General features: G+C 39.4%; 1 protein-coding gene across 1 annotated transcript in view; it reads right to left on the bottom strand.

The window, feature by feature from the left end:
• zld (zinc finger protein zelda) overlaps nt 1–586 on the bottom strand; it is a 162,103-nt gene extending 161,517 nt beyond the window's left edge. The window contains exon 1 of the mRNA XM_073972658.1: nt 138–586. The gene's annotated coding sequence lies outside the window, so the exon portion shown is untranslated. The remainder of the gene's footprint in view (nt 1–137) is intronic.
• Between the last annotated feature and the right edge of the window lie 12,654 nt (nt 587–13,240).

Raw genomic sequence — 13,240 nt, 5'->3', positions numbered from 1 at the left:
TTTTCACTGTGTTTATTTATTACTCTTTGCAATTTGTTGTTGTTGCATTTTTTATTTTATTATCCATCCATGCAATTCACATTTATTGTTCTTTATTTCATTTTTTATTCAAATTTTTATTTTTATTCTTTAATTACCATTTAATTCAATTGGAAACACCATATTTTTTAAATTATTTGCACTTGTTTTTTGTTAACGCGCGCGTTTTTGTTTATTTGATTTTTTGTTAAAAATAAAAATGAAACTCAAAAATTTTTTGTCGATAAATGAAAGTAACTTAAAATTTTAACGAATTTTGAATTTTGACAAATTTTTGTTTTGCACTTTTCTTTCTTTTTTTTGGAACATAAAATTTAACTTAAAATTTATTTAATTAATTTTTTCTTTTTGTTTTTTTTTTTAATTTGTCCAAAATATTTTATTTTGTTTTTAGTTTTCTTGTTTTTAGCCAAAAATGTTATGCCGAAAGTATTTTTTGTTGTTTTTTAAAGGAAAAAACTAAAAAAGTTGTAAAAAAGAAGTGAGGGCGCTTTAAAGCTTCGTCACCAAAATGCCAACCGCTCTGTAACACGCGCTGTCTAATTCTAAATTGTGTGTCCTGTTCAAATGACCGGCCAAGCCAGCAAATTACAAAACAGACAGAAAAGAAACAAACATGCACTCACCACACTTAAACACTGACGCACACATAAACAAAAGAAACACACACACACACCAACAACAACAACGAATGCACACAAAACCGAACAAAGCCAAGCGTTGTTCTTCGTTCATATGGCAAAAAATATAAATGTTTGACGTTGGCAGCGACGCGACGCCAACATCTACTACGGCGTGGTTACTTCGAATGATGAACACGATGATGATGATGTTGTTCGGCAGCGTCAGCAGCACAACTATGCGATGCGATGATGTGCGAAACGTTACAATAGATGCGCGCCAATAAACATTGTGGACACGAGAAACCAAAGAAGAAATAGTGATGAGAAGAATGGCCAAAGCAACCGACCATGCACAAACCAAATCAAACAGAAGATACAACAACAGCAGCAACAAAAAGGTAAACAACAAAGCAACACACACACACACACAGGCAAACAAATAATGGTGATGATACTCGGCTCAATAACCAACCATACTCAATGACGAAATTAAAACTCTCTCTCACAAAACAACGAGATACAAAGAGAGAGAGAGCGTGACTTGAAATCACTGAGTTAGAATATCACTCAATAAAAAAAGAAAAACAACACACACATACAGCATAGTTAACCAAAGCGAATGAGGAGTTAAGACAAAATAATGAAAAAATAATAACAACAACAAAATCATGCAAGAGCCATCATTATGTTGTTGTTGCTGTTAATCATTAGTAGTACATAAAATTTAATAACATCAAAGAAATAAAAAATAAAAACATGAAATCAAATGAAATATTCTCAACTCTCACTTCACTCTCTCTTCCCCCTTGAATCAATAATGACAACAACAACAAAATTGAAATTACTTAACAAAAATGTTTTGGCCGTACTTAGTAACTCGCGCATTGCCATACATAAGCGCCTGTTTGTACTCTTCTTCTTTTTCTTTGTTTCTCCTTCTTCTACTCGATTTTATGGCAAAGTAATTAAAATTTTTGCACTCATCTTTACTAGGTATTTGAAAGAATGAATCTTTTAAATAATTTTACAATTTGATTTGAATGAAGAATTTGAGAACATTCTCAACACATCCTCAGCAGCAGTGCTGCCAACGTAAAAACTACATACATACCTTTAATGATGCTGCCTTATTGCTAAATTCTGTTCCCCGGAACGGAATAAAGAAATTTTTAATTAGATACTTATTAGAATCGCTGTAAAGACCACTGAAGACTTCTGTAGAACAGAAGACTTCTTTAGAATAAAATATGCTGTTTAAACATGGACATTAAACTCAGCAGACATAAAAGATTGGAGGCGTTCGAAATTTGTATAGGTATCCAGAAGTGTACTTAGCATACGATAGTGACTAAAGAATATGATAGTCTGATTTCATACCCAATGCTGAAATCCTGAGAAAAATCTACTGCGTGAGGGAGTTGCTAGATTTAAAGACTCCTACGGATAGCTTTAATTTTATTGAAAGACTATAGATTCTATACTATATGTAGAAGCCTCCGTTTATTTTATAGAAGCCTCCTGCGGAAATCCATCCTATGAGAAACCTCAAAAACAACTATTGCTGGGCACACCCTGAAAGAGGCAGAAAAGAATCTACATGGATATAGAATATCCAAGTGTGTTCGCCTGTAATTCGAAAACCGAATGGGAAAATAAAGAAGTACAGAGCTTCTTTATAACACTGTGCAACATAATTTATTTTTTTCAAAATGATGGAAAACCCTTTTAGATGATGAAAGTAGAGCTAAAAATATGAGACACGTGTATCGCCGTTTTTAAAGTTTACATCGGAAAGTGCCCAAAGTAGGCGGGACAAATTCCGTCCATTTCTAGTTTTTTCTAAATATGTATTCGAGTTAAGATACATATCTTACAATCCTTGCATTTTAGGTATATAGTGTCTTTGGCAACTTTATAGAGGAGGATGTGAAGGATATTTTTCGTTAAAAATTTTAACCCTCATGCGGTTCATCAAAGACCCCTTTGGTCATTTTTTTCGAAAATCTTTCAAAAACTCCTTTAAAATGTGATCATATCAAATCCAAATATTCTACAAAATTGTTCGTCATAAATGTGTACTATAGGTACACTGTACTATAGTACAGGATGGAAGGACACCGTTGGAGGTTTCTATAGGATAGTAGGCCACAAAAAATTCCCCATACTATAAAAAAGACCGCCAATGGAGGAGTTAAGTTCGGCCGGGTCGAACTTTTTATACCCCCCACCATAAAATATTCTGAGCTAAAATGAAGTACTTATGCCCACAATTTTAGGTGGAGAAGTTACATGACCACTGGGAATCTCAAATAACTAATTATAGCTAATACGGTCAGTTAAAAAAAATACCAGGCATTTACCGCGGTACAGTTTATGGGGGCGCTACTTTTCAATTCATTCGAAGACATCGTTATTACAGCAGACGGACGGACATGGCAAATCGACTTATCGACTTAAATTTTACCGTGATCAAGAGAATGTATTGTTTTATGGGTCTTAAATGATTGTTTCGATGAGCTACAATCAGAATGGCAAATCAAAAGGCTTCTGCAGAATAACTGCCCTCCGTAGGGACGCTTCTATGGAATAATATGAATTCAAAAGAATAAACGGTATCCAAGGTGGGCTTCTATAGAATAGCACCCCTCCGAGAGAGGTCTCAATAGAAAGGAAGGCATCGGAGGGAATATTCTATAAAATAAAATGCCTTCGAGGAGACTTCTATAAAATGAATGCCCTCCGGAAAAGGTCTCTAAAGAGGAGCATGTCTTCTAGAGAGGCTTCCATGAAATAGATGGCCTCCAACGCAGGCATTCTCGGACTGATTTTATTCCATATATTCCTCCCTCCGAGGCCTTCCATTTTATTGATACCTCCCTTGGACCCTCAGCCTTTAGGCTAAAGAGGGTATTTACACTTTGATACGACCATAAATGTGCCTCATCGAAATAATGGTTTTAGACCCCAAGTATGTTTGAACGAAATGTGTTTCAGACAATTTTGAGTCGATCTAGCCATATCCGTCCGTCTGTCTGTCCTGCTGGCTGGAGCGCACGATAACTCTCGAACGGATGAACCGATTCGGTTCAAATTTTGGCTTTCGTAATATTTTGCCCGAACTTAGTTTAAGTTCGAAGATGAGCTACATCGGTCCACTCCTTCCGGTACCTCCCCCACAAAAGTTCGAAAATGTTCGGAAAGTTTGTGCGCACGATAACTCTTGAAGGGAGTGACCGATTTGGTCCATACTTTGTATAGCGTAAACTTTCTGCCAGAGTAATATGAGGTTCCAATATGGTCTCAATAGGTCCACTCCACACAAAATTTCGGAAAAGTTTAGTTTAGGGCCATCTCTCGAATCGCTTTGATTTTTGTTTAAGCAACTTGTATTCACTGCCCTCCATATGACGGTACAAGTTTAATCAGGGGCAAGTCCATACTTCCTGAAAATATAGCATGAAAGTTGCAAAAAACCCCTATGACACCGTGTGAGGTGGCTGGAGCGCAAGATAACTCTCGAACGGATCTGCCTATTCGGTCCAAAATATGGCCTTAGTAATATTTTGTCCAAACATAGTTTAAGTTTGAAGATAGGCCATATCGGTCCACTCCTTCAGGTACCTCCCCCACAAAAGTTCAAAAATGTTCGGAAAAATTGTTCGTACGGTAACTCATGAAGGGAGTGGCCGAATTGGTCTATACTTTACACATCCTAATATATCTACCAGATATAGATCAGGTTCAAATATGGACTATATATGTCCACTCCATCCGGTACCTCTCACACAAAATTTCGGATAAGTTCACTTTATGACCTAATATCGCATCACTTTGATTTTTGTTGAAGCAACTTGCATTCGCTGCCTCAATTACGATGGTAAAAGTTTTTTTGGGGCAAGTCCAACTTCTTGAGCAAACAGCCCGTATAGTGTAAAAACCCCCTATGGCACCATATATAGTGGCTGGAGATCCAGTTCCATAACGGTCAATGCCGATTCATTCCTTTTAGTATCTCCTCCGCAAAACTTTTGATCTTTAATCCTAATTAACATTTTTGTCGGTTCAAACGCCCAAAACTTTTTAAAACCCCCTAAATACATACGTATTTTGGGAAAAAATTGTTGCAATATACACAGGCTGAGGGTATATCTCTGTCGGCAAAGCCGACTGATACTTTTTTACTTGTATTTTATTGAGTAGAAGGTCTGTGAATGAGGCTTCTGAAGAAGGGTAAGATCTTCGTAGTAGGCTTCTATATATAAGATGACATCAGTACGAGGCCCCAAGGGAGGCATTATTAAGATATACGTAGGGTTTTGGGTAGGGAAATCCCGCACCGGGAATTCCCGGGAATTCTCGGTTTTTTGGTTACGGGATTTTCCCGGGAAACAAAATCATATTTCCCGGGAAATCGGGAAATATCTTTTTACATTTATCACAACTAATATTGAGTTAATGAATAAACTATGCCCGTCACTTTTATACCATAGAATCAGAATTTGATTAGATTTTTCCGAATCAATAAATTACAAAATATTTGGAAATAACTTTAATCTACAAAAGTGTTTTCAGGGAAAAAGTTATAAGAGAGCACCAAAGTGCGAAAGAATATTTTTTTTTATTTTAAAGTCCCATTTTTATACCCTCAGCCATTGGGCTAAAGAGGGTCCGGCTTGCTGGCTGTTGCGACGAAGCCACCGATCAGTTAAAAAATTTGACATTCGAGATTTTTTTTCAAACTTAGTTTTAAATTCGTAGATGGACCATATCGGTGGTCCACTAGTGTTCAACAAAAGTTCCACAATTATCGCTAAAATGGAGCACACGATAACTCTTGAAGGGAATAACCGAATCGGTCATCATTTTACGTATGGTAATATTAGTTCCAGGCATAGAACGGGTTTCACACAAAATTGGGAAAAGTAAAGTTTTAGAGCTCTTCTCGGGTCGATTTGAAATTTTTTCAGCAATTTGTTTTTACTGCGCTCTTTACGACAGTACAAATTTTGTCGGGAGCAAGTCCTTACGTTCTGAGATAATGTCTTAAAAGCTCCAAAAAACCTTGACAGGAAGTTTCTGATTGGTCCGAACTTTGCATATCGTATTATTTCATCTAGTCATGTATCAGGTTGGAATATGGACTATATCGGTCCAGCACTTCGGGTACCTTCAACACAAAATTTAGGAAAAGTGCAGTTTAACAGTTCATCTCGAATCGTTTTGAAATTCTTTCCAAAAAGTTCTACTTGAAGGCCCTGTTACGACTGCGCAACTTTTGTTGGGAGGGCATGTCCACGCTTCCTGAGGTAAAGGTTCAAAATTTAAAAAAAACCTGCCGATACCAACTACATTGGGTAGTACGTAAGATAGCCGTCGAAGGGAGAAATCTCCCACACTCTCTCTTTTAAATGTTTGGCTACATGTTTTGTGTGCGGCCCTATTTAAAACGGTACAAATCCATACTTCCTAAGAAAGTGGTTCAAAAACTCAAAAAGTCCCTAGAAAGGTCAGAAGTATTGTTATATTGATCCAATCTCTTATTTTTAAATTTCCCGGGAAATCCCGGATTCCCGGGAATGACGATTTTATGATTCCCGTTTCCCGGGAATGATAAAAACCGGGAAAACCCAAAACCCTAGATATACGACTGTCAAAGGAAGCTTCTGTAGGATAGAAGACCTGCAAGAAGATTTTTACAGAATAGACCCTTATGATTTTATCAGAGACACTTTCACTCTTAATAGAAGACCTCCCTAGGAAGCTCATATGGGATAGAAGACTTCCGTAGGATGCCTCTATAGTATAGAAAATCTCCGTAAGAGGCTTCTATAGAATCCAAAGCCTCCCTAGGAGGCTTTTATGGAATAGAAAGTCTCCGTAGATGGCTACTATAGAATTGAATGCCTCCAAATGAGGCTTTTGGAATAGAAGGCCTCCATGGTGGGTTCTATAGAAGAGAAGGTCTCCAAAATGGACTCTGTTTACAGCAGGCCTCCGTATGAGGTTTCCATGGGATAGAAGACCTCCGCAGGAAGCTCCTATAAAATAAACGGAGGCTTCTATAGCCGTTTAATAGAATAGAACTTCAAAGCAGCCTTCTTTAGAATAGAAAGCCAGTAAGGGAGTTTCCGTACGAGGCATCTATAGAATAAAAAGGCTCAGAATGAGGTTTCTGCAGAATATAATCCTCCGAGAGAGGCATCTACTATATGTAACTGAAATATATCAGAAGACCTCAATAGGAGGCTTCTAAACAATAGAAAGTTTCAGCAGAATGCTTCGATAGAAAAAAGGGCGTCCAAAGGAGGCTTCTATACAGTAAAGTGCCTCCAAGGTAGGCTTCTATAGGTTAGACGGCCTTCGAGACAAAGTTAAATGGAATAAAAGACCCCAAGGATGGCTTCTGTAAGATAGAAGGCTTCCAAGGGAGGCTCCTATAGAAACAGGGACTCTAAGGGAGCCTTCCATAAAAAAGAAGCCCTCCAAGGGAGGCTGCTACAGAAAGAAGTCTTTTTTCTATTGAAGCCTTCCTTGGGGGCCTTCTATTGTATATATGCATTCTGCGGAAGCCTTCTATTAAAGACAAGACCTCCGTAAGAGGTTTCCATAGAACAGAAGGCATCCGTAAGAGGCTTCTGTAGAATAGAAGGCATCCGGAGGACGCTTATACAGAATAGAAGGTCATCAAGGGAGTTTTCTATAGAAAGAAGTTTTGCGAGGTAGTCTTCTATATACAGAAGGCCTCCAAAAGATACTTCTGTAGAACAGAAGGCCTCCGTAGGATTTTTCTATTAAATAGAAGGCTTCAGTATAAGTCTTCTATAGAATAAAAGTTATCCGCAGCAGACTGCTATAGAAGAGAAAGTCACCACAGGAGCCTTCTATAGAATGGAAGGCCTCTGTAGGAATTTTGTGTAGATTAAAAGGTCTTTGAGAGAGGCTTCTATGTATAGAAGCCTGTAAGGGAGGAGCAGAAAACTTCCTTAGGTGGCTTCTATGCAATAGAAGACCTCCGTAGGAGGCTTCTATAGAATAGAAGACCTCCGTAGGAGGCTTCTATAGAATAGAAGACCTCCGTAGGAGGCTTCTTCTATAGAATAATAGAAGACCTCCATAGGAGGCTTCTATAGAATAGAAGACCTCCATAGGAGGCTTCTATAGAATAGAAGACCTCCATAGGAGGCTTCTATAGAATAGAAGACCTCCATAGGAGGCTTCTATAGAATAGAAGACCTCCATAGGAGGCTTCTATAGAATAGAAGACCTCCGTAGGAGGCTTCTATAGAATAGAAGACCTCCGTAGGAGGCTTCTATAGAATAGAAGACCACCGTAGGAGGCTTCTATAGAATAGAAGACCACCGTAGGAGGCTTCTATAGAATAGAAGACCACCGTAGGAGGCTTCTATAGAATAGAAGACCACCGTAGGAGGCTTCTATAGAATAGAAGACCATCGTAGGAGGCTTCTATAGAATAGAAGACCACCGTAGGAGGCTTCTATAGAATAGAAGACCTTCGTAGGAGGCTTCTATAGAATAGAAGACCTGCGTAGGAGGCTTCTATAGAATAGAAGATCTCCGTAGGAGGCTTCTATAAAATAGAAGATCTCCGTAGGAGGCTTCTATAGAATAGAAGACCACCGTAGGAGGCTGCTATAGAATAGAAGACCTCCGCAGGAGGCTGCTATAGAATAGAAGACCTCCGCAGGAGGCTGCTATAGAATAGAAGACCTCCGTAGGAGGCTGCTATAAAATAGAAGACCTCCGTGGGAGGCCTCTATAGAACAGAAGTTCTCAGTAGGAGGCTCTTATAAAGTAGAATAGAAGACCTCCGTAGGAGGCTTCTATAGAATAGAAGACCTCCGTAGGAGGCTTCTATAGAATAGAAGACCTCCGTAGGAGGCTTCTATAGAATAGAAGACCTCCGTAGGAGGCTTCTATAGAATAGAAGACCACCGTGGGAGGCTTCTATAGAATAGAAGACCACCGTAGGAGGCTTCTATAGAATAGAAGACCACCGTAGGAGGCTTCTATAGAATAGAAGACCACCGTAGGAGGCTTCTATAGAATAGAAGACCACCGTAGGAGGCTTCTATAGAATAGAATACCTCCGTAGGAGGCTTCTATAGAATAGAAACCTCCGTAGGAGGCTTCTATAGAATAGAAGACCTCCGTAGGGGGCTTCTATAGAATAGAAGGTCTCCGATAAAGGCTTCGTAAAAGACTATTTTACAATTAAAGGCTTCTATGGAATAAAATGTCTCCAAATTAGGTTCCTATAGAATGCCTAGATATTTGTGCCTCCGGTATTGTCCGATAGAGACCTTTTTGGAACTTGATATACGTTTGTAAGAAATTTCATTTCTGGAAGTTTCAGCCAATTCGCATACTGAATTCGCAATGTATCGTGTTTATCAGTCATTTTAGTTGGAGCCGTTAGGAGTTTTTATAGATATTGGGCCGTTATTTCAGGAAATATGGACTTCTCGCGAAAAAAAGTGTACCTTTGTAAATGGGAAGCGCAATAGAGAGTAATGATGCTGTTAAGGGGAATACTCCAGACATAAAGCAATCGATTTTATGGGAGGTATCCGAAGTGGAAGTAAGAAATATTACAATTTGCAAACATTGGATTTTATCGGTTACCTCCATCAATTCGAGAGTAATTGTGCACAACATTTTAGCGAAAAATGTTGAACTTTTGTAAGGAAGGTACCCGAGTGGTATAGCCCACCTTCGAAATTGATCTATGTTTTAAGATATTAAAGTTTCAAAGTTTGGACCGAGAGTTGCCGTGTATGCCAGCCAGCCTGACAGACGGAGAAGAAAGTTGTCGATAGTTTTCTGTTAAGTAGCAAGATAGGTACTTGAAAGAATAATTGCCGAGTATTTGAAAGGTGTCTACCAGTGGATGTTGAGGTAAAATCAGAAGATTATCAAAACTTTATGCGTTTTTTAAGACGATTTTTCTTGAGGACTTTCAGGTCTATAAGCGTGGATTGTAAGAAATATTTTTTATAAAGACTTCTAGACAATTAAGTGTAGATTTTTAGGGAATATTTTTTCTTTCTTCTTGAAAATCCCCTATTGCCCAATTATTTAAATCCACTTATCTGTCCTCTACATGATGTAACTGCGCTTAGCTCAACAAATTATCCACTTCCGTTTTACATGTGGCACTTGTCTCGTATACGGAGATAAAAAAGGACAAGCCATTCGTTCGGCGACAAGTCATAAAAATCTTAAAGTGTTACAGAGCACACTGTCGTAATAGCGCTAAGGGTTACGTCGAGCTAGCTACTTGAGATACGTACATACAGACGTATGTGAATGACGATGTTGTCGTAGAAAAATGTGTCACCACCTCAAGTCAATTAACCCAAAAGTGAACAGAAAAAATATTAAAAAAATTAATTTCGGTTCTTGGTAACATTTAGCCGCGTGATAAATTTAAGTGACAACACCTCTACGACCAAAACAAAAGCAAAGCAGTTTCACTTTTTAATTTGTCCTGGTCGAAGAGACACTGGATGAGAGATTAGCGCAGGATTGTTTTATGACTTTGGTAATTAAAAATCAATTAAGTCCTCAAAACACCACCGTCAGCACTCACTCACTTTCCGAGAACTCAGCACGGTGACAATGAATAGGCAGAACAACACCAACAACAGCAATAGCATCTTCTCAACAAAACACCTTTGTTGAATGGATTAAGCGAGGGCATATCGTTGTAGTAACTGATTTATAGTTCTACCTGCTTTGGGTACTCGATTTTTATGATCCTCCCTTCATCCAAAACTAGATCTGCAGTTTTATTTTTTTTAGGTAGAAACTGAAAGTAATTAAAGTTTATGTGGGTCATTAAAGCAAGTTTAGGTTTGTCTGTCCGCTAAACATTGACCAACAATGTTCGAATGTTGACCATAAATCCAGCCAAGCTATTGTCATGTCCAATTTTCAGTTTAAGATTTTGCAGAATTCATGCAAATTTTTCTATTGGTTTTTGGTTTGAAAATGCAGTGCCCAAACAACTAAGCGACTGTCTGTCCTCAGCCAAAATTGTGATTTTAGCTTATTTACAACATAAACATATTCTGCTGAACTTTCAAAACTCGCATGAATATGACTCACCACACACACAAACTCCCCCTTCCACAATTCCCCACCTCCTTTCACAGAAAGAGAAGCTGTATTGTCCAGACTTTAAAAAAATTAACTACCGTCCAACACCACCAACAACAACAGAACAAAAAATTAGTCATAAAAATGCCTTAAAACACATTCTGGCCACGACGTTGTGTTTGCCGGCACACGTGGTACCCTCCCGAAATCGTATTTCAGCATCGTCATATGTAAACATCAGCGGAAGGCAGCAGCAGCAGCATTGGCTTTGCTTTGGATAGTCAAACAGGAACCTGGTCTCGACATGGCAATCTGATTTAAATAAGCAGAGTAAATCAAAGATTTAAAGGAGAAAAAATGGCAAAAGAAAAAAAAAAAACTACGAATTGTCAATGGCAAATTGAATAGTAATTTTCGGAGGCCTTCTATTCAGTAGAAGTCTCATACGGAGTCCTTCTATTCTATAGAAGTCTCCTACAGAGGCCTCCTATTCTATAGAAGCCCCCTACGAAGGAGGCCTTCTATTCCCTAGAAGCCTTCTACGGAGGCCTTCTATTCTATAGAAGCCTCCTACGGAGGCCTTCAATTGCATAGGAGCCTCCAACGGAGACCCGCTATTCTATAGAAGCCACCTACGAAGGCCTTCTCTTCTATAGAGGCCACCTACATAGGCCTTATTTTCTATAGAAGCCTTCTATAGAGAAATTATATTCCATAGAAGTCTCCTACGGAGGCCTTCTATTCTATAGAAGCCTCCTGCGGAGGCCTTCTATTCTATAGAAGCCTCCTACGGAGGCCTTCTATTCTATAGAAGCCTCCTACGGAGGCCTTTTATTCTATAGAAGCATCCAACGGAGGCCTTCTATTCTATAGAAGGAAGCCTTCTATTCTATAGAAGCCCCCTACGGAAGTCCTCTATTCTATAGAAGCATCCAACGGAGGCCTTCTATTCCATAGAAGGAAGCCTTCTATTCTATAGAAGCCTCCTACGGAGGCCTTCTATTCTATAGAGACCTTCTATTCTATAGAGGCCTTCTATTCTATAGAAGCCTCCTACGGAGGCTTTCTGTTCTATAGAGGCCCTCTATTCTATAGAAGCCTCCTACGGAGGCCTTCTATTCTATAGAAGTCTCCTACGGAGGCCTTCTATTCTATAGAAGTCTCCTACGGAGGCCTTCTATTCTATAGACGTCTCCTACGGAGACCTTCTATTCTATAGAAATCTCCTACGGAGGCCTTCTATTCTATAGAAGCCTCCTGCGGAGGCCTTCTATTCTATAGAAGCCTCCTACGGAGGCCTTTTATTCTATAGAGGCCTTCTATTCTATAGAAGACTCCTACGGACGCCTTCTATTCTATAGAAGCCTCCTACGGAGGCCTTCTATTATATAGTCTCCTACGGAGGCCTTCTATTCTATAGAAGTCTCCTACGGAGGCCTTCAATTGCATAGGAGCCTCCAACGGAGACCCGCTATTCTATAGAAGCCACCTACGAAGGCCTTATTTTCTATAGAAGCCTTCTATAGAGAAATTATATTCCATAGAAGTCTCCTACGGAGGCCTTCTATTCTATAGAAGCCTCCTGCGGAGGCCTTCTATTCTATAGAAGGCCTTCTATTCTATAGAAGCCTCCTACGGAGGCCTTTTATTCTATAGAAGCATCCAACGGAGGCCTTCTATTCTATAGAAGGAAGCCTTCTATTCTATAGAAGCCTCCTACGGAGGCCTTCTATTCTATAGAGACCTTCTATTCTATAGAAGCCCCCTACGGAAGTCCTCTATTCTATAGAAGCATCCAACGGAGGCCTTCTATTCTATAGAAGCCTCCTACGGAGGCTTTCTATTCTATAGAGGCCTTCTATTCTATAGAAGCCCCCTACGGAAGTCCTCTATTCTATAGAAGCATCCAACGGAGGCCTTCTATTCTATAGAAGGAAGCCTTCTATTCTATAGAAGCCTCCTACGGAGGCCTTCTATTCTATAGAAGCCTCCTACGGAGGCCTTCTATTCTATAGAAGTCTCCTACGGAGGCCTTCTATTCTATAGAAGTCTCCTACGGAGGCCTTCTATTGTATAAAAGTCTCCTACGGAGGCCTTCTATTCTATAGAAGCCTCCTACGGAGGCCTTCTATTCTATAGAAGCCTCCTACGGAGGCCTTCTATTCTATAGAAGCCTCCTACGGAGGCCTTCTATTCTATAGAAGTCTCCTACGGAGGCCTTCTATTCTATAGAAGCCCCTGCGGAGGCCTTCTATTCTATAGAAGTCTCCTACGGAGGCCTTCTATTCTATAGAAGCCTCCTGAGGAGGCCTTCTATTCTCCTACTGAGGTCTTCTATTCTAGATAAGTTTCCTACTGAGGCCTTCTATTCTATAGAAGCCGCCTACGGAGGCCTTTTATTCTATAGAAGCCTCCTACGGAGGCCTTCTATTCTATAGAAGCCCCCTACGGAAGTCCT

The sequence above is a fragment of the Musca autumnalis genome, unplaced genomic scaffold, assembly GCF_047663935.1.
Source record: "Musca autumnalis isolate F117 unplaced genomic scaffold, ASM4766393v1 scaffold_3, whole genome shotgun sequence".
Taxonomy (NCBI): domain Eukaryota; kingdom Metazoa; phylum Arthropoda; class Insecta; order Diptera; family Muscidae; genus Musca; species Musca autumnalis.
Note: the sequence above shows the minus strand (reverse complement) of the source record. Positions and strands in the feature narration are given on the sequence as shown.